Raw genomic sequence first — 25,518 nt, 5'->3', positions numbered from 1 at the left:
GAAAGGCTTTAGTTCTTTCTTTGTAGAGTTTGGCATTATCATAAGCATTATGTCTCAGCTCCTCCAACTCACTTAACTGTAATAACCGGTTCTCTCCAGCCTTATCAAGGTAAAGATTGAGCTTCTTAACCACCCACAAGGCTTTATGTTCCAACTCAACCGGAAGATGGCAAGGCTTTCTATATACAAGTCGATAGGGAGACATGCTAGTGGGAGTCTTATATGTCGTCTGGTAAGCCCACAAAGCGTCATTTAACTTCCGTGACCAATCTTTCCGGGTGGTGTTAACCGTTTTCTCAAGAATATGCTTAATTTCTCGGTTAGACACTTCTACTTGCCCACTTGTTTGAGGATGGTAAAGAGTGGCCACTTGATGAGTAACGAAGTACTTAAGAAATAAATGCCTTAGGAATTGATTACAAAAATGCTTTCCTCCGTCACTTATCATAGCCCTAAGAATACTAAAACGAGTAAAGATATTGGACTTGATGAATTGAATAACCACGGAATGGTCATTTGTTTTGGTAGCACAAGCCTCCACCCACTTGGAAACATAATCAATGGCAAGAAGAATGTATTGAAAACTATAGGACATAGGAAATGAACCCATAAAATTAATGCCCCATATGTCAAAGATTTATACAACAAGAATGTTGGTCAAAGGCATCATATCTCTTTTCGACATTGAACCCATCTTTTGACATCTCTCACACGACTTGCAAAAATTGTAGGCATCTCTATGGATAGTGGGCAAAAAAAGCCCACTTTGAAGAACCTTCAAGGCGGTCTTCTTTGCACTAAAATGCCCACCACATGCAAGAGTGTGACAAAGCACTAGAACACTTGGAATTTCGCTCTCTGGAATACATCTTCTCACAATTTGATCCGGACAATAACGGTACAAGACAGGATCTTCCCAATAGTAATTCCGGATGTTGGCAAAGAAACGATTCTTTTTGTTCTTTGACCAAGAAGTTGGAAGTTTGCTAATTGACAAATAATTCACAATGTCGGCAAACCAAGGCATTTGTCCATTAGAAACTTGGAAAAGTTGTTCATCCAGAAAAGAATTACAAATTAGTGGACTAGGGAAAGGTTCTATTGATAACCTAGAGAGATGATCGGCAACCACATTTTCGGTGCCTTTCTTGTCCTTGATTTCAAAGTCGAATTCCTGAAGAAGCAAAATCCATCTAATCAATTTAGGTTTTGTTTTCTCTTTGTCAAAAGATGTCTCAGGGCAGCATGATAGGAGTAAACAACCATCTTAGAACCTAAAAGATAGGAACGAAATTTATCAAGAGCATACACCACGGCAAGTAATTCTTTCTCAATAGTGGAATAATTCAATTGAGCTCCCGAGAAAGTTTTACTTGCATAGTATATGGCACAAGGACGTTTTCCTACTCTTTGGCCCAGAACAGCTCCTATGGCATAATCAGAAGCATTACACATAATTTCAAATGGCAATGACTAATTGGGAGGTTGCATGATAGGAACAGATGACAATAAATTACGTAATTTATGAAAAACGTCTAGGCATGATTGATCAAAGACAAAAGAAGTTTCCTTGGCAAGGAGATTGCATAAGGGTTGAACAATTTTGCTAAAGTCTTTTATGAATCGGCGATAGAAACCGGCATGACCTAGAAAGCAGCGAACCTCTCTCACCATTGAAGGTGGTGGTAATTCAGCAATACCACTTTCTCTTTATCTACCTCAATCCCCCTCTTTGAGATGACGTGACCCAAAATGATACCCTCTAGAACCATGAAATGGCTCTTTTCCCAACTAAGAACAAGGTTTGTTTCACGACATCTCTTAAGCACTAGATCCAAATTTTTGAGGCATGCATCGAATGAAGACCCAAAGACGGAAAAATCATCCATGAACACTTCTAGATACTCGTCCACCATGTCCAAGAAAATTGACATCATACACCTTTGGAATGTTGTGGGGGCATTGCACAAACCAAAAGGCATCCGTCTATAAGAAAATGTGCCGAATGGACAAGTAAAGGTGGTTTTCTCTTGGTCCAATGGGTCAAGGGCTACTTGATTGTACCCCGAATAGCCATCAAGGAAGCAATAGCACTGCTGTCTGGCCAATCTTTCTAGAATTTGATCAATGAATGGCAAAGGGAAGTGATCTTTTCTAGTGGCAGCATTTAATTTACAGAAATCAATGCATACACGCCATGAATTGGCGGTACGCTTAGAGATTTCCTCACCCTTTGCATTCTCAACCACGGTAATCCCCGATTTCTTGGGAACTACTTGAGTTGGACTCACCCATTTGCTATTAGGGATTGGGTAAATGATCCCGGCATCTAAGAGTTTGACAACTTCCTTTTTGACTACCTCCTTCATGTTGGGGTTAAGTCTCCTTTGGGCATCCCTAAAGGGTTTTGCATCCTCTTCCATAAATATGCGATGCAAATAGAAGGGTCAATTCCCTTAAGATCCGCCACACTCCATCCTATGGCTTCTTTATTTTCTTTAAGCACATTTAAGAGAGCGTCTTCTTGGTCTTTTTCAAGACTTGAAGAAATGATAACCAAAAGAGTCTCCTTTGGTCCTAGGAATGCATACTTGAGATTAGAAGGTAGAGTTTTAAACTCAAGAGTTGGTGGAGAAACTAAAGATGAGACCGGTGGAGTGCTAGAGAGTGGAGGAAGAGGTTCTATTGGAGTTTTCCAAGATGGAAAATCCAAGCTTGCAACAGATTCCATGAGATTGCTTACTTCATCCATTAATTTTTCATCATCAAACCCATAATTTCCATACATTTCAAGAAGACAAGAAGCAAGAGGATCATCGGATAGGAGAGATGAAAGGTTGTCCTCAATTGGTTGTTTCATAATCATGGTAGGAATTGATCCCTCAACAATCTCATCCAACACATTTACAAGACAACACTCGTTTTCATTCACGGGATGTCGACTTACATTGAAAACATTAAGCTTGACCATTATGTTTCCAAACGAAAGGTCCATAACCCCGGATCTACAATTGATGGTTACATTTACGGTGGCAATGAATGGCCTTCCCAAGATGATTGGGATGTGGTTGGTGGGACTAGCAACCAGTTTGGTATCAAGAACTACAAAATCAACCGGGAAGTAAAACTTATCAACTTTAATGAGGATGCCCTCAACCATGCCACTAGGTGTTTTGACAGATCTATCGGCCAATTAAAGCACCACCGAGGTTGGCTTTAACTCATTCAAACCTAGTTGGACATACACGGGGTAAGGAATCAAATTAACACTTGCACCTAAGTCAAGAAGAGCTCTACGAACTTCATGGTTCCCAATCACACATGAGATGGTCGGAGCACCGGGATCTTTGAACTTAGGTGGAGTGTTTTGTTGAATAATGGAGCTCACCTACTCCGTGAGGAACACTTTTTTATGGCTTGGTCCCTTGCTCTTCCTCTTTTGTGTGCAAAGATCTTTCAAGAAGTTTGCATAAGAGGGAATTTGCTTAATAACATCCAAAGAGGAAGATTGATGTTTACTTGCTTAAAAACTTCCATCATATCATGTATTTTCCCTTCGTGCCTCCCATAAGGCGAGGTTTCCTTTAAAGCATAAGGGAATGGAGCTTTTGGCTCCTGAGACTTTGCAATTTGATGAGATGATGGAGATGATTGAGAATTCCGGTTAGGAACATTTTCATTCAAGGGAGTAGGAATAGAATTGGGAATTGGATAGGTGACAACTTTAGGTTGTACCGATTCATTATCTTCCTTTGGTAGTTCAACCCTATTATCCACTTGTTTACCACTTCTCAAGGTGGTGATGGCTTGCAATTGAGCTTGGGAAAAACACCCCGATGTAGGGTTTGCTTCCACACAAAATTGGGCTTTTGGATTCCTTTCGGGTTGACTAGGTAATTTCCTAATTTCTCTTGCTTTCAATGCATTAGCTATAGTCCTAATTTGGGATTCTAGCTTTAATATGGATTGAGAGTAAGAATGCAACAAGTTAGTATTCCTTTCTAAGCTACCCAAGGCCACCAAAACCTTATCTTCAAATGTAGAATTGCTAGAAAGCGCATGAGGATAATGAGAGCAAATTTGTGAATCATACATTTAAGGATGTGAAAAGTGATTGGTTCTTTGATGAGATGAACAAGAAACAAATCCTTGGGAACCTCCTTCATGTTTAAAAGGTGGAATATATTTGCCTTGAAACTTTTTAGCTTGATAGAAATTTGAATTTTCATTCCACATTGGGTGCACTTGAGTAAGGGTGAGCAAACGTAGCATTGACTTACTCAAAGTGCTCATTGAATGCATGTCCATGGGGACAAGCGAAAGTGGTATGTAAAACACTTGAACATGTCATGCACGGCACACTAAGATGAGAAGTATCATGAAAAGAAGGTGATTTTATAACCAGTTTTTGACTTAACAAGGATTGATCAAGTTTTTTAGAAAGAGTCTTAACCTCGACTACAATTTCTAATGGACTCTCTACTCGACATACTTGCAAATTTCTCTTATTTTCCATTGAACTATGGTCAAACCGAGAAGTATAATATTTTTGCAATGAGTTTTCGCTCATTTTATCAAAGAGGTGCCATATGTCATCTTCATGTTTTCCAAAATATGATCCTCCACATGATGTATCAACTATGTCCTTATGAATGTCGGATAGGCTCTCATAGAAATATTAAACCACTTGCCATTTCGGAATGCCATGATGTGGACATTTGCTTAGCAAGTCATTCAATCTTTCCCAAGCCTCATGTAACTACTCCCCTTTCCTTTAAGAAAATTCTCTAATTGAAGCACGCATTACATTAGTCAAATTTATGGGGTAAAATTTTTTCAAAAATTTATTTTGCATTTGTGCCTAAGATGTTATTGAATTTGCCCCCAAAGTATTGAATCAATGCTTTGCTTTATTTTTTAGTGTGAAAGGGAAGAGAAGTAGCCTAAGAACTTCCTCCGGGAAATCCAAATATCTTACGGTGGAACATATTGCAAAGAATTCATTAAGATGTTTGTAGGTTTCCTCATCATCTAAGCCATAAAAGAGTGGACACATTTGAATAGTCTCGGGCTTGATTTCATATTGATTTGCTTCAAAATTAGGCAACACAATACAAGTAGGTGCATGATATGCATGAATATTGTAATGATCACGAATGACCATTAGAGGAATTGGAGTTTGAACTCCGGAGCCATGTTGATTAAGAGGTGGGTTTTGCATGAAACGTGGGTCTAAGTAGCCAAGATTACCCTCTAGATTTTCCATGTTAATGCCTAGGACGAATGATAAAACAAGGACTACCTAAGACTTCTAGCAACACACGAAACACAACAAAACAAGCAAGTACTTCTCCTTCACAACAAATCAACAATTGTGATACCCCTCGGATCCGAGACACGGGTTGATCAGGCCCAGGCCCAAACCCGAGGGATACCAAACAAATAAGGTATTTTAAATCGAACACAGAATACAAAGTGAAATACGAAATAATATAATAAGTTGAAAGAAACTAAAAGGAAATCCTTGTATCATAATTAATCAAATCCAATAATACAAAACTCCATAAGTTTACAACTCGGGAATCCATCCATTGGACCCCTTATTAAAATTCTCAAACCAAAACTAAAATAATAGAAATAAAATCCAAAGCTAACATAGAGAAGGTTCCAATATAATCGGAGGAATGAATATCTATATCTGCTCTGCACGTCCAAGCTCTAACCCTGGAACTGACGAACACCTGAAAAATAAAGGAGTGGGTCAGGCCCACATGCAAGTCCTGATCTACTACAATCCAAATAGTAATCCGATACGCAGATACATCCCAGGAAGACTCAACAATATCTAGAGTAGTCCATATATGTATATAGTACACACTATAGGACGCTCGCAAGTCCAGTAGGTCTATCTTAGCCTGAATAGAAGGCAACATGCGAATACGCACCCGAAGGTGGGCATGAGTACCTGGACCTACCAGGGAACAACACCTATGTCCAGTTATCCATCCTAGGCAATTTACGCGCACTAACCATGGTCCTGAGACTCAAGCTTATACCATGGCACATAAAATAAATATATAAAGTCCGTACTCCAAATACCAAATATCATTCATCTGTATAGTGGTCTGATATATGTATAACAAATCCATCCTAAAACCATAATAGGTCATTAAATTTATATGATTGACATGACACAAATAGGTAATGGACTTAACCTTTATGGTTAATCCATACCTTAATCCAAATTAGGTAGGACTTAGTGTCTTGAACTAATCCATTCCCAATATAGGTAGGTCTTAGTGTTTTGAACTAAGCCATCCCTAATATGACACCGTCCTATACCGGTTCATATATATCCATATAAGTAGGACTTAACCTTTTATGGTTAATCCAACTCATTCCAAATTAGGTATGATTTAGTACTTGAACTAATCCATACCTAGTATGTCACCGTCCCATACCGGTACATACAATATTAAATAGTTATCAACCATACTCCAAGTTATGCATAAGATATATGAATCCATATACATAAATATTAGGCATTTAATACAGGGCCTAAAATCATATCCAATGTTGTAAACTGCTATAACATATGCAACCAGTTACCTCCTCCAAGAAGATCCATGAATTGATACAATTTTATACACTTAAAGTACCAATTAAGTCCATACTACATATAGTTGAATTTAATTAATTCACCACACCTATAACATTGGAAAAAAAATATGATTATATATAATTAGATCATATTCAAAAGCCTTGACAAGTTCCAGTATATAAACCTAGCAAAACAGTTGCAATAGTACAAGTTTTCTCAAACTGTATGCTACTTCACTTCCTAATACCATATTGTACCAATGTTTTCCAATAGTTTTATAAGTTCTTAGAAATTAATTACATCAAATAAAATCAATTAAACAATTTAAGAAAAGTCTGTACAGCCCAAACAGTCCCCAAACAAGGAAAAAAAAACTCGTTTCTATGCGTTTTAAGAAGGAGCAGGCTCTCAAAATTGGGAGCCTGCTCTACTTTTTATCTAGAGCCAACTCTAGGCTCTTAGAGATGGCTCCAAGAACACCAAGATCCGGCTCCACCTCTTTGGGAGCCGGCTCTACGGAAATTAGGGGCCTACTCTCCCTCTCCTTAGCAGCCGTTGTCCGTTCCAGCTTTATCTTCTCCAATTCCGGTGATTTTAGAACCTCTGTAATGTGTTCTAATTCTTGTTCTAGGTTCATTCTTAGTCCTAGAAAAGTTTTAAACCACTGATAATCAATCCTAATATGTATTGAACACCCGTTTTAAAGCAACGACTACAGAGATACTGTTAGCAATCTGATTCAACTCAAAACAGATTAATTCCATGAATTTAAACACTGTTTTAATGAACTTGTTCTAGGGTTGAATTTTAGACTTAGATCAATTACAAATCATCTACACATGCTTATGATCTCAATTTCATCAAAGCTTAAAACGTAAACACCATAGTAAGACCAAATAACAGCATATCAAAAGTTATATGACAGTTAATACACGAGACTAACCAGAGTTTATATTTGCATCAAAGACATGTTAATATGTTTGATTACATTCATTTTAGCTTTGATCAAGTCCCTAGAGTTTAACTAGGCATGCACAAAACACGAATTAAAGGGAAAGAGAAGAACAGAGACTTGCCTACAGCTTCAGATTTTGAAACTATAATCCACCATCTCTAAAGTTTCTGACAATGTCCTAGACTGCCATTCCACTCCTCCAGTGCTCTTGGTTCAACCCAGAAGCAACCCTGTTCCTTTCTCCTTAAAGCTCCCTTTTAAACTCTCAAAATTCTCTCTCTGTTGCTCTCTGTGTATCTCTCTCTTTCACAGACGTGACTATGGTGACTAGAGTTTTGTTTGGAACCCTAAACCAACGTATAATATGTATATATATAGCCTTCACACCACAATCCTAATTCTAATATAAAACCATCCCTAAGTTGGCTAAACCCGTGACGTGATTTAATTAAAGACAACCAGAAACCCGAAAAATGAAACAGCTAAATTACATTTAAATCACAAAGCCACATAAGCACGTACATACAGAAATTTATGAATATAATTTAGATAATAAAACAACCCAAAACACAATTTAAAATAAATAATCAAAATAAAATAATTAATTCACAAAAACGAGCAATTTAACAAGTAATTAAAACAATTAACTAAATAAAAATGCAATTAAATAAAATAATAAAATTCCAAGACTGTCCTTTTAAATTGGCAGTATTACATTCTTTCCCCCTAACAAAAGGAATTTCGTCCTCAGAATTCGCTCTTACCTTCTTCCCATAATTCAGGAAATTGCTAGCGAATGACATCTTCCCGTTCCCAAGTGGACTCAGCCTCATTGTGATGACTCCACTGTACACGAACTAAAGGGATAACCTTGTTACGAAGGATTTGATTCCTACGGTCGACAATACGACATGGTGGCTCCAAATAAGTTGCATCTGGCTGCAACTCAATCTCCCCAACATCGATATGTTGATATCGATCTTCATCTCGCAGAAAATTTCCACAACATAGAAACATAGAATACGTTGTGTACACGATCCAAAGTATCTGAAAGTGCTAACCGATAAGCAACAGCTCCAACGCGATCCGTGATCATGAATGGACCCACAAACCGCGGTGACCACTTCCCTTTCTTCCTAAAGCGCATAACACCTTTCATAGGTGACACTTTGAGGAGAACTTGATCTCCAACCCTGAACTCTAAAGCACGAGTTCGCCGATCAGAATAACTCTTCTACCTACTCTTTGTAGTGCGCATACGATCGCCTTTTCAGGCTATCCTTTAGTTTGAGGATGATAAGCAGTGCTAAGATGCAACTTGGTACCCAAAGCCTACTGAAAACTCTTCCAAAATCTAAACTCCAAGCTCGAATCTCTGGCTGAAGAGCTCTTGGCCGCCCCTGATGATCAATCTTAACCATCTGATAAGTATTACATTGAGAGACAAATAAAGCAATATCCCTCTTCATACCTGCCCACCAAAACTGCTACTTCATATCCTGATACCTCTTGTCTCCTCCTGGATGAACAAAGAACTCAGAGTGATGAGTCTCAGCCATCTTATCCTTCCTTAAATCGTCAGTAGAAGATACCACTAAGCATCCCTTGTATCTCAAGCCTCCATCAGTCCCAACATAGAAAAATGGAACTTCCCCAGTAGCTATCTCTGTAATTTTGTCAATACACTGCTGATCCGTGAGTTGTATTTACAAAACCTTGCGAATGATAGAAGGTGTAACCACTAAGCAAGCCATAAAAGCATCCAATAACTCATCCACAATCCTCAAAGCGTTCCACTAAATGGTGAATAAAGTAGAAAGGCTACCAACAGGTCGGCGACTGAGTGCATCTGCCACCACATTCACTTTCCCTGGATGATACTGTATAGAAAAGTGATAGTATTTTACAAACTCCTACCATCCCCGCTGTCTCATATTCAGCTCTCGCTAAGTGAACAAATATTGCAGACTCTTGTGATCGCTAAAATAATCTGAAGGACTCACCCAACAGATAATGCCTACAAATACGTAAGACAAAGACCACGGTTGCCAATTCCAAATCATGTGTTAGGTAATTAAGCTCATGAGGCTTGAGCTTCTGAGATCCATAAGAAATTGGTTGCTCCTCTTGCATCAAAACACATCCAAGACCCTGCAACAAAGCATCTGTGTAGACAAGATACTCTATCCCGCTTTGTGGAGTAGCCAGAACTGGTGCAGAAGTCAATTTCCTTTTGAGCTCATCAAAAGCTCGCTGACAATAGTCATCCAACACGAACTGTACACCCTTCTTGGTCAGATGAGTGAGTGGTCCTGTTATCTTGGAAAATCCCTGGATGAACCGACAATAATATCCTGCCAAACCGAGGAAACTCCGAATCTCGGTAGGTGAAGTAGGCTATCCCCACTCAACCACTACTGAAACTTTGGCAGGATCCACTGCTATCCCCCTTTCTAACACCACGTGACCCAGAAACTTCACTTCTCGCTGCCAAAGTTCATACTTCTCAAATTTGGCATACAACTGGTGCTCACGAAGCGTCTGCAACATTATCCGAAGATGTCTAGCATGATCGTCCTCAGACCTAGAATAGATCAAGATATCATCAATGAAAATAACGACAAACTGATCCAAATAAGCCCTGAAGACTCTGTTCATTAAGTCCATGAATATTGCTGGTGCGTTAGTTGTCCCAAACGGCATGACACGGAACTCATAAAAATCATATCTCGTGAGAAACGAGGTCTTAGGAACGTCCTGCTCCTTAACTCTCAGCTGATGATACCCAGAACACAGATCAATCTCGGAGAAGTACGTGGCTCCCCTAACTGATCAAATAAATCATCAATCCTAGGTAAAGGATACTTGTTACGTACAGTAACCTTATTCAACTCCCTGTAATTTATACACAGCCGAAGTGAACCGTCCTTCTCCTTTACAAACAAAACCTGTGCTCCCCAGGGTAAAGTACTTCGGTGAATAAAACCCTGGCTGAGGGGCTGAATCTGATCCCTCAGCTCTCACATCTCCACTAGCGCCATCCTATATGGTGCCCTAGCAATAGGCATAGTGCCTAGAGCTAAGTCGATCTCGCGACTAGGCGACAATCCTTGGAATCTCCTGAAATACATCCGGGAAATCATGTACAATTGGTATGTTATCTGATGATATAGTAATCCCCTTCTCCGTCTCCTACTCTATCTGAAACAAATAGGTGCTAATGTCCCCGCTAGAATGTGGCATAGCAACGACGTAAAATATCCTGACTAGGTATACTGAACATAATAGACCTTTCCAAAACAAATAACTTGAGCATAATAGTGATAACCAATCCATCTCAAGTATCACGTCATACGTGTGCATGTCCAGGACCAAAAGATTTGCTAGAAATCTGAGTCTACCAATATCTAGTGTCACAGTCCCATCCTCTCATGAGAAATGGCAGTATTACCCAATAATGTAGAAATATCCTGAGGTCTACTGCATACGTGTGTCACCGACCAATCCATGAAAAATCCTATGTTTTGAAATACTCCGTAAAGCAAAACACATAAGGTAAGACGAAATACTCCGCAATCGTCCCATTTTTTTTTTTTTTTTTTTTTTAGATTATGGTTCTATCCCGGGAATGCCTCCTTCTAAACCACACCTACCAAATTGATTTACACAAGTTCTCTTATAAACTTCTTGGTAATCAACCTATCTCAACACAACGTACTTACAAGCAATTATCTGTTTGCCTATTCAAAAACCCAATCACTCCACTATGATAATCACCTATTATCGCAACATACACATCCTAATAAAGTTTGATAAAACCACATGTGCATAAATACAAAAATGCTATCACAAAACACAATAAAGATAGCCAAAACCATGAGTTCACTTTATTAAGAACTTTCCAAACCAAAACCGTCAAACAAATAATCGTAAGGTATTTTTTTAACATAATCCTAATGTACGTGATTAAATCCGTACTACATTCTTACTAATACCTCCTCCACTACTAGTAATTATAAATACTCTTAAAAGAGCAGTCATCCCTGAACTCCGGTGCCCTTCATCTTGGATACACCAGTATCTCCTCTATCCTGATCTTCTTCGGGGTCTTCCTTTCCGCTTGGCTCAGCTTTGAGCACCACCGAAGTTGTATTAGGTACACAGTATGGTGGCCAATCCTGCACGCAAGAAACTTTCCTTGACTTGTACTCCGATGCAATGCCTATTGGAATCAACTCCCTGGTCTCCAATTCCGCCTTCTTGGTCGGCCTTCATAGGGGAATTACCGCAGTAACCTTCCTCGGCCTTGGGCCCTTCTTTGCTTTTATTGCAGCCCTTGTTTCCTTCCTAGTGCCAAACATTCTGCAATTACAGAATAAACTTGACATCAGTAACTTCTAAATGAACCGTAAAGGAATTCAACGAATCCTAAACTTAAGCTCTAATCACGAGATAACACTACACGAAATTCTTAAACGATAAAATCCTAGAGACACTTGAACCTGGAGTGCTCTGATACCAACTATGATACCCCTCGGATCTGAGATACGGGTTGATCAGGCCCAGGCCCAAACCCGAGGGATATCAAACAATTAAGGTATTTTAAATCAAACACAGAATACAAAGTGAAATACAAAATAATATAATAAACTGAAAGAAACTAAAAGGAAATCCTTGTATCATAATTAATCAAATCCAATAATCCAAAACTCCATAAGTTTACAACTCGGAAATCCATCCATTGGACCCCTTATTAAAATTCTTAAACCAAAACTAAAATAATAGAAATAAAATCCAAAGCTAACATAGGGACGGTTCCTACATAATCAAAGGAATGAATATCTGTATCTGCTCTGCACGTCCAAGCTCTAACCCTGGAACTGATGAACACCTAAAAAATAAAGGAGTGGGTCAGGCCCACATGCAAGTCCTGATCTACTACAATCCAAACAGTAATCCAATACGTAGAAACATCATAGGAAGACTCAACAATATCTAGAGTAGTCCATATACGTATATAGTACACACTATAGGACGCTCGCTAGTCCAGTAGGTCTGTCTCAGCCAGAATAGAAGGCAACATACGAATACGCACCCGAAGGTGGGCATTAGTACCTAAACCTACCAAGGAATAACACCTATGTCCAGTTATCCATCCTAGGCAATATATGCGCCCTAACCATGGTCCTGAGACTCAAGCTCATACCATGGCACATAAAATAAATATATAAAGTCCGTACTCTAAATACCAAATATCATCCATCTGTATAGTGGTCTGATATATGTATAACAAATCCATCCTGAAACCATAATAGATTATTAAATTTATTTGATTGACATGACACGAGTAGGTGATGGACTTAACCTTTATGGTTAATCCATACCTTAATCCAAATTAGGTAGGACTTAGTGTTTTAAACTAATCCATTCCCAATATAGGTAGGTCTTAGTGTTTTGAACTAAGCCATCCCTACTATGACACCGTCCCATACCGGTTCAAATATATCCATATAAGTAGGACTTAACCTTTTTATGGTTAATCCAACTCATTCCAAATTAGGTAGGATTTAATACTTGAACTAATCCATACTAGTATGTCACCGTCCCATACCAGTACATACAATCCTCCAGTTAACATAGTTGACAATACAATATTAAATAGTTATCAACCATACTCCAAGTTATGCACAAGATATATGAATCCATATACATAAATATTAGGCATTTAATACAGGACCTAAAATCATATCCAATGTTCTAAACTGCTATAACATATGCAACCAGTTACCTCCTCCAACACGATCCATGAATTGATACAATTTTATACACTTAAAGTACCAATTAAGTCCATACTACGTATAGTTGAATTTAATTAATTCACCATACCTATAACATTGGAAAAAAAAATATGATTATATATAATTAGACCATATTCAAAAGCCTTGACAAATTTCCAGTATATAAACCTGGCAAAACAGTTGCAATAGTACAAGTTTTCTCAAACTGTATGCTACTTCACTTCCTAATACCATACTATACCAATGTTTTCCAATAGTGTTATAAGTTCCTAGCAGTAAATTACATCAAAGAAATCAATTAAACAATTTAAGAAAAGTCTGTACAGCCCAAACAGTCCCCAAACAAGGAAAAAAAACTCGTTTCTATGCGTTTTAAGAAGGAGCAGGCTCTCAAAATTGGGAGCCTGCTCTACTTTTTATCTAGAGCTGAATCTAGGCTCTTAGATCCGGCTCCAAGAACTGCAAGAGCCGGCTCCACCTCTTTGGGAACCGGCTCTAAGGAAATTGGGAGCCTGCTCTCCCTCTCCTTAGTAGCCGTTGTCCGTTCCAGCTTTATCTTCTCCAATTCCGGTGATTTCAGAACCTCTGTAATGTGTTCTAATTCTTGTTCTAGGTTCACTCTCAGTCCTAGAAAAAATTTAAACCACTGATAATCAATCCTAATATATATTGAACACCTGTTTTAAAACAACGACTACAGAGATACATTTAGCAATCTAAAGCAACTCAAAACAGATTAATTCCATGAATTTAAACACTATTTTAAAGAACTTGTTCTTGGGTTTAATTTTAGACTTAGATCAATTACAAATCATCTACACATGCTTATGATCTCAATTTCATCAAAGCTTAAAATGTAAACACCACAGTAGGGCCAAATAACAGCATATCAAAAGTTATACAACAGTTAATACACGAGACTAACCAGAGTTTATATTTGCATCAAAGACATGTTAATATGTTTGATTACATTCGTTTTAGCTTTAATTAAGTCCCTAGAGTCTAACTAGGCATGCACAGAACACGAATTAAATGGAAAGAGAAGAACAGAGACTTGCTTGCAACTTCAGATTTTGAAACTATAATCCACCGTCTCTAAAGTTTCCAACAACATCCTAGACTTCCATTCCACTCCTCCAGTGCTCTTGGTTCAACCTAGAAACAACCCTATTCCTTCCTCCTTAAAGCTCCCTTTTAAACTCTCAGAATTGTATCTCTATTGCTCTCTGTGTATCTCTCTCTTTCACAGACATGACTATGGTGACTAGGGTTTTGTTTGTAACCCTAAACCAACGTATAATATGTATATATATAGGTTTCACACCACAATCCTAATTCTAATATAAAACCATCCCTAAGTTGACTAAACCCGTGACGTGATTTAATTAAAGACAACCAGAAACCCTAAAAATGAAACAGCTAAATTACATTTAAATCACAAAGCCACATAAGCACATACATACAGAAATTTATGAATACAATTTTGATAATACAACAACCCAGAACACAATTTAAAATAAAAAATTAAAGTAAAACAATTAATTCACAAAACGAGCAATTTAACAAGTAATTAAAACAATTAACTAAATAAAAATGCAATTAAATAAAATAATAAAATTCCAAAACTGTCCTTTTAAATTGGGGGTATTACAACAATCAACAAACTTCCTCCACATACAATGTTCCCATACTCCCATGCTTTAACAATAATATGCAAGAAAAAAGTAAATTGCCTTCACGTGGGCTCACGATTTATCTAAGAATTGAAATACAAGCCTCCACGCGGGCCGACGATTTAACTAAGGGTTTGAGTAAGAAAAAGCTCACAAAGGTCCTTTAGCACTTCAACTCCAAATTTTTAGCTTTTAGCTTAGCAATTTTTAGATTTTTAGCATTTTTTCCTTGCTTGGTTAGCTCTTTTGCTTGGATGTTCCTATGCTTACATTCTTAGCCCAATGCTCCTTGTCATTCAAGAACAAACACAATAAGTAACAGAAATTGAAAACAAAGTAAAGACACGATCAAAAGAGTACTAATTCCTAATTGATTCCACAAATACGACGTTGCCAATCAATCAATCCCCAGCAACGGCACTAAAAACTTGGTGGTGTTGTGTTGTCAAACCCAAAAAGTTTATGCAATGTGGCCAAGTTTTACATTTAGAAATTGCCAGTACTACCTTTCACTAAAAATATAGCTAGGGTGAGTAGGGATCGTCCCAAGGGACTGAGGGTCGTATTAGGTTGAGGAATCAAAATTAGGGTTAGTAGGTCGAGTGATCAAAGTAGTGGTTGGTTGGTTGGATTAAACTAGATGCAAATTAAACTAAAGTAAACAATAATGCAATAGAGAGAATAAAAGAGAGAGAGAGAGATCTTGGGGTTTAGAGATCACCACTAAGCTTGGTTTTTCTACACCTTTAATGAATGATTAATGAAGGAAAGAGCATGTATTGCAACACGGTGTGTGTGTGTGGTTGTTTCAACAAGCATGGATGACAAATTAAGCATATATTGTCTAAACAATATGGTGAATAGCACAACATATCAAATTAAACCATTAATCCTTTCGTTAAGCTCACAACCAAACACATTACAAGGTTAGAGATATATGTTACTTGCTTTCATAAGTATGGAACACCAACAATAAGCATAGATTGTCCTCCCATTTAACAACTACACTACAACTAAACTAATGACATGAAATTAAACTAATTAAACTAAGGGAGAGGTATAATCCATCAAGAAATGAGTATAAACCATCAAATAAACCACAAGAACATGATATTAGGCACTATGTCTTGACAATCTCTAAATCTATAGCATCAATACACATAGGCATGCATCAATAACACAAGATATAGAGACAAACACGTGAACGTCTATTCTAGCATACATATGGATAGAATGAAATGATCAATTGGAAGCATTAAACCACATAAATCATTGAATAAACAAGATCTATATATATATAAGTGTCAAGACATGAATCACAATACAAATCCCCTCAAAAATACATAAATCAAGAAGTATAAAGCATGCTTAGGGCTAACTCTAGCCCCAAGAGGATGTCTAGCCACTCATGGATGATGTCCTCCAACCCTCAAGGGCAAGCTCCATGGAAGAATCTACTCCTTGGTTAATGAAGAGTCTCCAATAGTGTCTCTAGCCTCCTCTTCTCCTTTGCTTCCTCACTACGAGTTCTCTAAAAATCCTCCCTCTAGATGAATCTACAAGGTATGATATGATATGATATAAAAAGTAATCCTTATCCTTATATAGGTAGGTCAAATGACACCCAAAATGAGCTGGGGTTGTACAACAAATATTCCCCAATGATTGGATAAAGGACAACTTTTTGTGAGCTGGAAATTTAACTTTTTCGCACTGGAGGAAGTTCGATCGATCGAACCTTGGACTTGGATCGATCGAACATGGCTGAGATCTTTCAAACTTAGGCTGGATCGATCCACAATGGTGGTGCCTTTTTGGATAAAAACAAGTCTGAGATATTTTGAGAGATATTTTTGGGAAAAGGACAAAAGTGATTGGTAGGGTGGTACAACTGGATATGATCAATCATTTAGATAAGGACAAGAATGTTCGATCGATCAGAGAAAGAAGTTAGATTGATCAAACTTTTGAGATCTTTGAACAGGGACAAACGTGGCTCAGATCCATCTTGAAGTGTTGAGATCGATGAAAGTTGGATCGATCGAACTTTTCTAGAGATCGATCGAAGTTGCTGAAATTCCACCATTTGCTTCCATTTGCTCTACTTTGCTCCTTTCTTTGACTCATCCCAGAATTGCTTCATTTCTGCTCTAATTTGGCTGAGTTAGCTTATTTTAGGAATAAGTACCTGAAAATGGAAATAACACGAAATCAATACAAAATGGTAAAATAAGATAGATAAAGGTTCTAGAATACCTAAGCTTAAGGGGTTTAAATACGCACTTTTCAACACTCATCTGTTGAAATTCATGAAACATCTTTCTTTAAACTTGAATTAGATGAATGTTATTAAGTTTAATTCTATAAGGTACATAAATTGTTGAATCCGAAGGTTGAACGGTTGACTATAATACAAGGTTCGTGGTGAAGTTAATTCCTAAGATTCTCTCTTTCTGATCTCCTTACTTTATTTTATTTTATTTTATTTTATGTTTGTGACACACACCAAAGCAAAAGGTCCTTTATCACTGAATCAAAATCGTATTAATTGGACACTTAATAAATTATGATAGTCTCTGTGATTCGACACCCTCAATAAAGCCCTATCCTACGAGGATTTATACTATTGCAAGTGGTAATTTATAATTGACATTGTCATGGCACAACAATTTTTGGCGCCATTACCGGGGACTGTTTAATGGTTTATTAAGTTTACAATTAGTTATGTTTTGATTGATAGTCTTTAGACTTTCTGATGTCTCACCTTATTTCCTTTTCTTTTCAAATGCAGGAATCTAGCAGCGAGGATAAAGACGCCTAAGGAAAAGAAGCTTCGGTTTCACGACCTTTTGTGAGTTCTTATTGTTTTCTTTACTTGGAATTTTAAATTTTTGTCACTTCTTGTGCAATTAGATATAGTGTATGTTAAGTTGCCGTGCTTTGTCAGAACCAACACTTGAATTTGACCCTGAACTAGAGAAAACTCTTAGGCGAATTAGAATACCTAAAAAGGATTATGAATTGTTAGGAGAATCCTCTAGGATAGACATGGCTAATGATACTAATGCACCGGGAGCACGTGTGCCAGTGGCACCTGCTCCACCACCACCAAAAATGAGGGATCATTACATTCCCACATCATATACATCCCCCTCGTGCTTTCAATTTCCACAATCTGATGCTACCCACTTTGAGATCAAACCTGCTATGATCCAAATGCTTCCTACATTTCATGGGTTTGCAACAGAAGATCCTTATAAGCACTTGGATGTGTTTTTGGAATTGTGTTCAACTACCAAGTTGTCTACTCCTTCAGATGACGTATTCAGGATGTGACTTTTTTAGTTCTCTCTCAAGGACAAGGCAAAAACCTGGTTACATGCCCTATCAACTAATTCCATAACTGTATGGGACATATTGCATTAGGAATTCTTAAAAAAATACTATACTGTTGGTAAAACCACATAAATGAGAAGAGAGATCATGGCGTTCTCCCAAATCCCGGGTGATGAATATCATAAATGAGATGAATATCATAGTGTGGGCATCGGAAAGGTATAATGATCTGCTGAGGAAATGCCCACACTATGATATTGCTAAATGGCACTTAGTTTAGATCTTCTATGATGGATTATCTGATCCACATAGGAATATGGTTGATGTGTCCAACAATGGAGCTTTCCTTCATAAGAATGCAGTTGACGCTTGGGAACTGTTTGAGGCCCTAAGTGAAAATTCTATACAGCACGCTTCTTCCTCTAGGTTTAGGTCTACTCCTGGTATCCATAAGGTCAAGGATTTATTTGAACTCTAGAAATCTAGCAAGTTAGCCACTCAAATAGAAGCATTGAAATGAAGGTTTAACTAAGTCTTATCATCTGGCTATGTTCCTGTTATTACTCAACATGCTTCTTTGCCAAATGAAGTGTGCTCGATCTGTGTTAATCCATCGCATCTTACTGATGCTTGTCCAATGATGAGACAATCATCTGAGATCCCTTAGGAGCAAATAAATGTCGCATTCTCCAGACCAACCTATAATTCATATTCTTCTACTTATAATCCTGGCTGGAGAGATCATCCCAATCTATTATAGTGGAATCAGAGCCAAAAGTACCACTGTTCCATAATCTCAGGGACAGTAACAAAATTCATCTAATACTTAGCCCTAAAATAATTCTTTCAATCAATCTTCCATATATCGTCCACCTCAGTTTAGGAATTATTTACTCAAGCTTCTAATCTTCCACCACCTCCTAAGAGTTCCACTTTTAAAGGGCAAGTACTCAATGCTCTTATTGATCTTAAAGCAAATACCCAACTTCTTAATTCTCATTCACAAGCCATAACAAAGCTAGATGCACAAGTTGGGCAAATAACAAGTACTCTATCTTGAATAGAGGATGGAAAGCTGCCTAGTCAGCCAGTAGCCAACCCGAAAGGGCAGACTTACATGATTGATGAAACTAATCCTTCAGGTATTCATCATGAGCAAGTCCAGGCTATCACTACATTAAGGAGTGGTAAAGTGGTTGATAACCAAGTTGAGCAGAATTGGGAAAAAAAATAAAGGAGTAGGATTCCCATTAATCCTATCATTCATAATCCACATCCCAAGGATGTTCCCTTTTATACTGCTCCATCGAGCTCCAAAGGAGTCGAAGGTGAGTCCCTTCTTCATTTACTTCAAACCTTGAGATAGCTTATAAGCCAAGAACGCCTTTTCTTAAACATCTCAAGGAAACCTCCTACTTTGGCAAACAAGGGGAGAAAATGCAAGACATGATGGAGATCTTTAAACAGGTCAAAATCAATCTACCTTTCCTTGGTGCTATTAAGCAAATCCATGCCTACTCCAAATTTCTAAAGGACTTGTGCACTCAAAAGAGAAAATCAAGAAGCCAAGTTCTAAAGAAAATTTGTTTCACTGAGCAAGTCAGTGCTATACTTCAGCACAACACTCCTCCTAAGGTTAAAGATCTTGGTGTTCTTACTATTTATTACATCATTAGAAACAATGTGATTGAGTGAGCACTTCTTGATATTAGAGTGAGTGTGAATCTCATTCCTTACTCGGTGTATAAGAACTTAGGTTTAGGAGATCTAAAACCTACGTCGGTTGTTCTACAGCTTGTTAACCATTTTGCTAGACAACCGTGAGGTATCATTGAAGATGCACTAATAAAAGTGGACAAGTTCTATTTTCTGGTCAATTTCTTAGTTCTTGATATAGAACCGGTCCATGATTCTAATAAATATATTCCAGTCATTCTTCAACGTCATTTCCTTGCCACAGTGAATGCTTGCATTAACTGTAGGATGGGCGCCACAGATTTATCTTTTAGAAATATGAAAGTTAAGTTAAACATCTTCAACGTCATTCATCATCCCCACGATGATAGTGAATGCTTCTTCCTTGATGTTATCGATGAGTTGGTTGAGGAATCACTCCCAATTATTCTTGTAATGACCCAATCATTTTCCTTCCTTTCCTTTTCTCCGATTTTTAAGGATTTTTTTTTTTTTTTTCGTTGATTCTTTCTTTTCTGAGTTTGGTTTCTTATCACTTAGTGTCATCTTAAGTGCTCAGGGATGGTATTCGAGACTCTTTTCTTTGGATTGATAACTTTCTTTAAGGACCGAGTCATTTCTATATTTTCACTTTTCGGATGGACACTATTCACTTTTCGTCTTTTTCCCCATTTGTCACTTTGTTGGCATAACCTCATCTTTCAGGCTCAGAGTTGATTTTCGACTTCACGTACCTTCATTCTAAGTGGTTTTCACGAAATACGTATCTTTACTTTTGCAGAAAAGTACTCTAGTTGCTCCCGGTGTCCGTAGGAGCATGGATGCATAGTTCTTCAAAAATATTTCCTTTTCTTGGGGTGTTTTTTATAAATATCTTTTGAAGATATTTTATTTCAGGGGTTTTTAAGAAAATATTTTTTGAAGATATTTTCATTCTAGGTCATTAGTGCAGTTATCACTTTTTAGAAGGGCCATAGTGCAATTAACGAGAGTTATTGCAAAAATGCCTTGTTTTGAGCTTGGATCCTCGTACAGAATTCATTTTCACTTTTCATCGAGTCGTGTACTCTTAGAATTCTCTTCTAGTCATTTTCCCCCAGTTTTAGGGTTTCTGACCCCAGTTGCTGCCGAACTTGTTCGGGCCATATATTTCTACTCGGGACTCTGTTTTCGATCCCGTTTCTTTCGTTGTTCATATTTTCTTATTTTTGTTCTTTTTCTATCATAGAGTTTTGCCATTTGAGTGCATTTGCATGAATTCCACTTTTTCAGACCCGACGGGACCCATTCTGGGCACTTTTTTTTTTTCTATAAATAGGAGGTGAAATAAGAAAAAATGGACTTTTCTTCTTCCTCCTCCCTCTCTTGGCCAGCCATCTATGGTAGCCTTGCGCTACCACCCTTCTCTCTTATTTTTCGGCCACTTCCCTTTGGTATTTTACCATAGTGCCTTAGCGTTTATTGTAGGGCTTGATAAGATCTTCCTTTCCCCCTTATTGGAATTCTGTTTTAGCCATTTCTTGAGTTCGGGTTTGAAGCCAAGTTGGGATTTTGATAGGATTTCCTTGGGGTTTATGGTTCACCGTGTTGTCTCCGACAAAACCCCGACGTATCATCGGATTTGAAGCGGTTTCATTTTGGTGGCTTTTGAGATTTTCATCTCAAATTGAGGTAGGGGATGTCTTAGGTTTATATTAATGTTGTATTGATTGTTTTAGAAGCTTATACAACTTGTATGCAAGCTTTAGTTCAAGTTCTAGAATTTAATTTAATTATTTTCTATGTTTAAGCTCATGATGGTATTCAACTTAGAATTAAATTGTGGCATGCTAGTAAATTAGGCCTTGGTATGTTTGTTAACATATATTAAATTGGCATTATTTGAATAAGAATTGCAACTTTTATTTAATAATTTCCTTTTCTGAAATTTTAATTCTCATGGTCGTACCTTGCATGGAAATAACTTGTGATATGCTATTAAATTAAGTCTTGGCATGGTCTTTAACATACTTTAATTTGAGAGCATTTAGATGAGTTTAAAAATCTAGAGATTTTAATTAAAAGAATTAATTAAAATCTATTTAATGGTTCCATTGGCCTAATTAAGATTTTGAATGAATATATGTAATGACCAAGCTATGTTGTTTAATATATATTAATTGGAAATCATTTGAATGAGATTTGAAACCTAAAGAAATTAATTAGTAATTTAATTAATTTCTGTTTTTATTGCATTACTGAATTAATCATGTGTTTGACATTGGTAGTATGTTTAAATCATGATTTTAGACTTGTAATGGATTCATGAGTTTATGTTTTTAATATTGAATTATATTGTTATAGTGTATAATGAATCCCACACTGAAGATTCGACATTTAATGTTGTTATAGCGTATAATGAATCGCACTCTGAAGATTCGACATTTGTCATCCTATAGTAGTTGTGGATTTAAAGCATGTGTTGTGTGGTTTCAACCTATTTATGCATGGAAGGTAGTTTCGTGTATTATATAAATTGCGTATAAGTTGTGAACTTATTTATCTATTTTGGAGTCACTTGGGACATTGTTATGTTGAGATGGCTAGGGTTTGGCTCTAGTACCGGGACAAGAGTCCTCTAAGTCATTTGTGCGCACGGGGTGGTATTCCCAATGGGTTAGTACCCGGAATAACCGTTTAGGTCTTGGTTTATTCCAAGATTTGATGTCCAAGTCTTCCACTTTTTGTTTTTGCATTCAATTCCAAATTGACAACCAATGTTTAATTGTGATTTGTGGTTTTGTTATTGGTGATTTAATGTTGCTAAGTACATTCAGGCATTATGATTTTTAATGAATCATTGCAGATTTTGATGTTGTTAAGTACATTCAGACATTATAATTTTTAATGAATCATTGCAAACTTTGATGTTGTTAAGTACATTTATGTTAAAATGTTCAAATTTAGCTTAGGAATGATCCTATAGTTTCATTTGGAATATAGACGTTAGGTGGTATGACCCACTTTTGTCGTTTTCGTATTTTAGATTTCAAGTTGATGGCTTTGAGAATCTATATCTTGTTACTTTGTATAACATACTCCTATATTGTTGAAATTGCATGAATAATGTGTTTTATGCTAGAAATGATCTAAAGTAGCTTAGGATGATTCCTAAGTCTCACGTATAACATAGACGTTAAGTAGCATGATCCCTTTGAATTGTTTTAAGTTAATGTAATAATTTTATAAAATGTTAGGTCCTTGCATGCTCATCTCCTACGAGTAACTTTATGTTACTCACCCCAAAGTTATCGGGTACATTTTTTAGGTATAATAATTAAAGTTGAGATTCTCGGTATGCTTGGATGAATTGTGGACTTAAAGGGTTCCATTCTTGTAAATGTTGGCTTGAAATGCCATTTGTAGCCTTATGTGTTAAAAAGTGTATTTTGATTTTAAACAAGTAATGTGTGCATAAGCACACCTTTTGACATTCATTTTATGTGTATGTATAACATGAGGCCAAGGGCCATTAAATTTTAAAGTTCACAAGTATGTTCTAAACTTGTTTGGATCATTGGGAATGCATGTATAGCCTTAGGTTGGACTAAAAACTTCCCCAAGCATTGCAGCAGCAGCTTTTGTTGCATTTTATGTTGTCGTTCGACTGATTTTGGCATTCTATGTTGTCGTTCGGCTGATTTTTGCATTCTGTGTTGTCGTTCGTCTGATTTTTGCATTCTGTTTTGTCATTCGGCTAATTGTTGTTTTTTGTTTCATCGTTCGGCAGTCAAAATGCCTGACCATGTGTGTCAGAACGACCAACCTTGTATGAGTGTCGAACGAGCACTCAGTGTTGAGAGTGCCGAACGAACACACTCAGTGTTGAGAGTGCCAAACGAGCACTCAGTGTTGGAAAATGCCGAAGGAGCACTCAGTGTTGAGAGTGCCAAACGAGCACTCATTGTTGGAGAGTGCCGAACGAGCACTCAGCGTTGAAAGTGCCGAATGAGCACTCATTGTTGAAGAGTGCTGAATGAGCGCTCAGTGTTGAGAGTGCCGAACGAGCACTAAGTGTTGGAGAGTGCTGAATGAGTGCTCGGTACTGATGAGTACCGAACGAGCGCTTGGTGCTTTGGCTTTGGATAAGCGGTCGTCCATGCCTCATGACCTTTCTTTCTTTTGCTTTGATCATATTCTTCGTCCGGACTCTGAATCAAGTGATTCTTGAGTCTAACTTCATTCATTTTTCATTGTCTTTCTAATGGTGTGCACGGTGGCACCCATTTCAGTTTGAAATGACCATTTTGTCATTGGTCTATTTCTTATCGGGTTTGAACTCCTTACTTCAGTACTCAACTCTTTTTGAGTTCCATGACTTCATGGGGAGTCTTCTTGGTGTCTTAGGGATGACATACATCTCTAAAGGCCATTTTGCATCTTTCACTTTCGCATTTCAGATCCGTTATCGGGTTATCTTTTGGTCATCACTGACGCACCGGGTTTACAAAACTTGGGCGGTCGCAATTCTGTCCAAGGATCCTATAAAAGCTTGTCTGAATCACTTCAATTTTAAGGACTTCGATATCGAATCCTCGATTACTGAAGTGAATTCTATGCTCAACTCAACTCCTATCACTGATTTTCCTCCAAAGAAATCTAGACTTGAGTCTCTTCCTTCACTTTCTAGTACTCCGCCTATTCCTTTTCTAGAGTCTCCACCTAAGCTTGAGCTTAAGCCACTACCGGACAAGCTTAAGTATACTTTCTTGGGTTTAAATGACACCCTACCGGTGATCATTACTTCCAATTTTACAAGTTCCCAAGAAAGCAGTCTCTTAAAAGTTCTTGAGCAAAATAAAGAGGCTATTGGGTGTAGTGTGACTGATTTGAAAGGAATTAGCCCACAATTTGCTTATATCAGATTCATTTGGAGGAGAATTCCTGAACATCTCGGGATCTCCAAAGAAGATTGAATCTCAATATGAAGGAGGTGGTTATGAAAGAAGTTGTGAAATTGTTAGATGCGAGATTAATCTACCCATCTCAGATAGCAAGCAGGTAAGCCCCACTCAAGTAGTACCTAAAAAGTAAGGTATCACTGTAGTTGAGAATTCTGAGGGAGAATTAGTTCCACAACGCACCACTACTAGATGACATGTGTGTATTGATTACCGGAAACTCAACTCCGCTACTAGGAAGGATCACTTTCCATTGCTATTAATTGATCAGATCCTAGAGCGGTTGGCTGGCCAGAGTTATTACTGTTTCTTAGACAGATATTTCGGCGATAATCAGGGGGCTATAGATACTAAAGATCAAAAGAGAAAACTACTTTCACTTGTTCATACGGTACGTCGCATATAGACAAATGCCTTTTGGTTTGTGCAATGTGTAATACCCCTAATTTTAAAAGGATAGCCTCGGCATTTTAGTTAATGGTTTTATTTCATTTTTATTTGATTAATTGACTTATTTGTT

Source organism: Cornus florida, unplaced genomic scaffold (assembly GCF_030987335.1).
Source record: "Cornus florida cultivar Cherokee Brave unplaced genomic scaffold, ASM3098733v1 CherokeeBrave_3.0.0_Hap2_Chr02, whole genome shotgun sequence".
Classification (NCBI taxonomy): Eukaryota; Viridiplantae; Streptophyta; class Magnoliopsida; order Cornales; family Cornaceae; genus Cornus; species Cornus florida.
Note: the sequence above shows the minus strand (reverse complement) of the source record.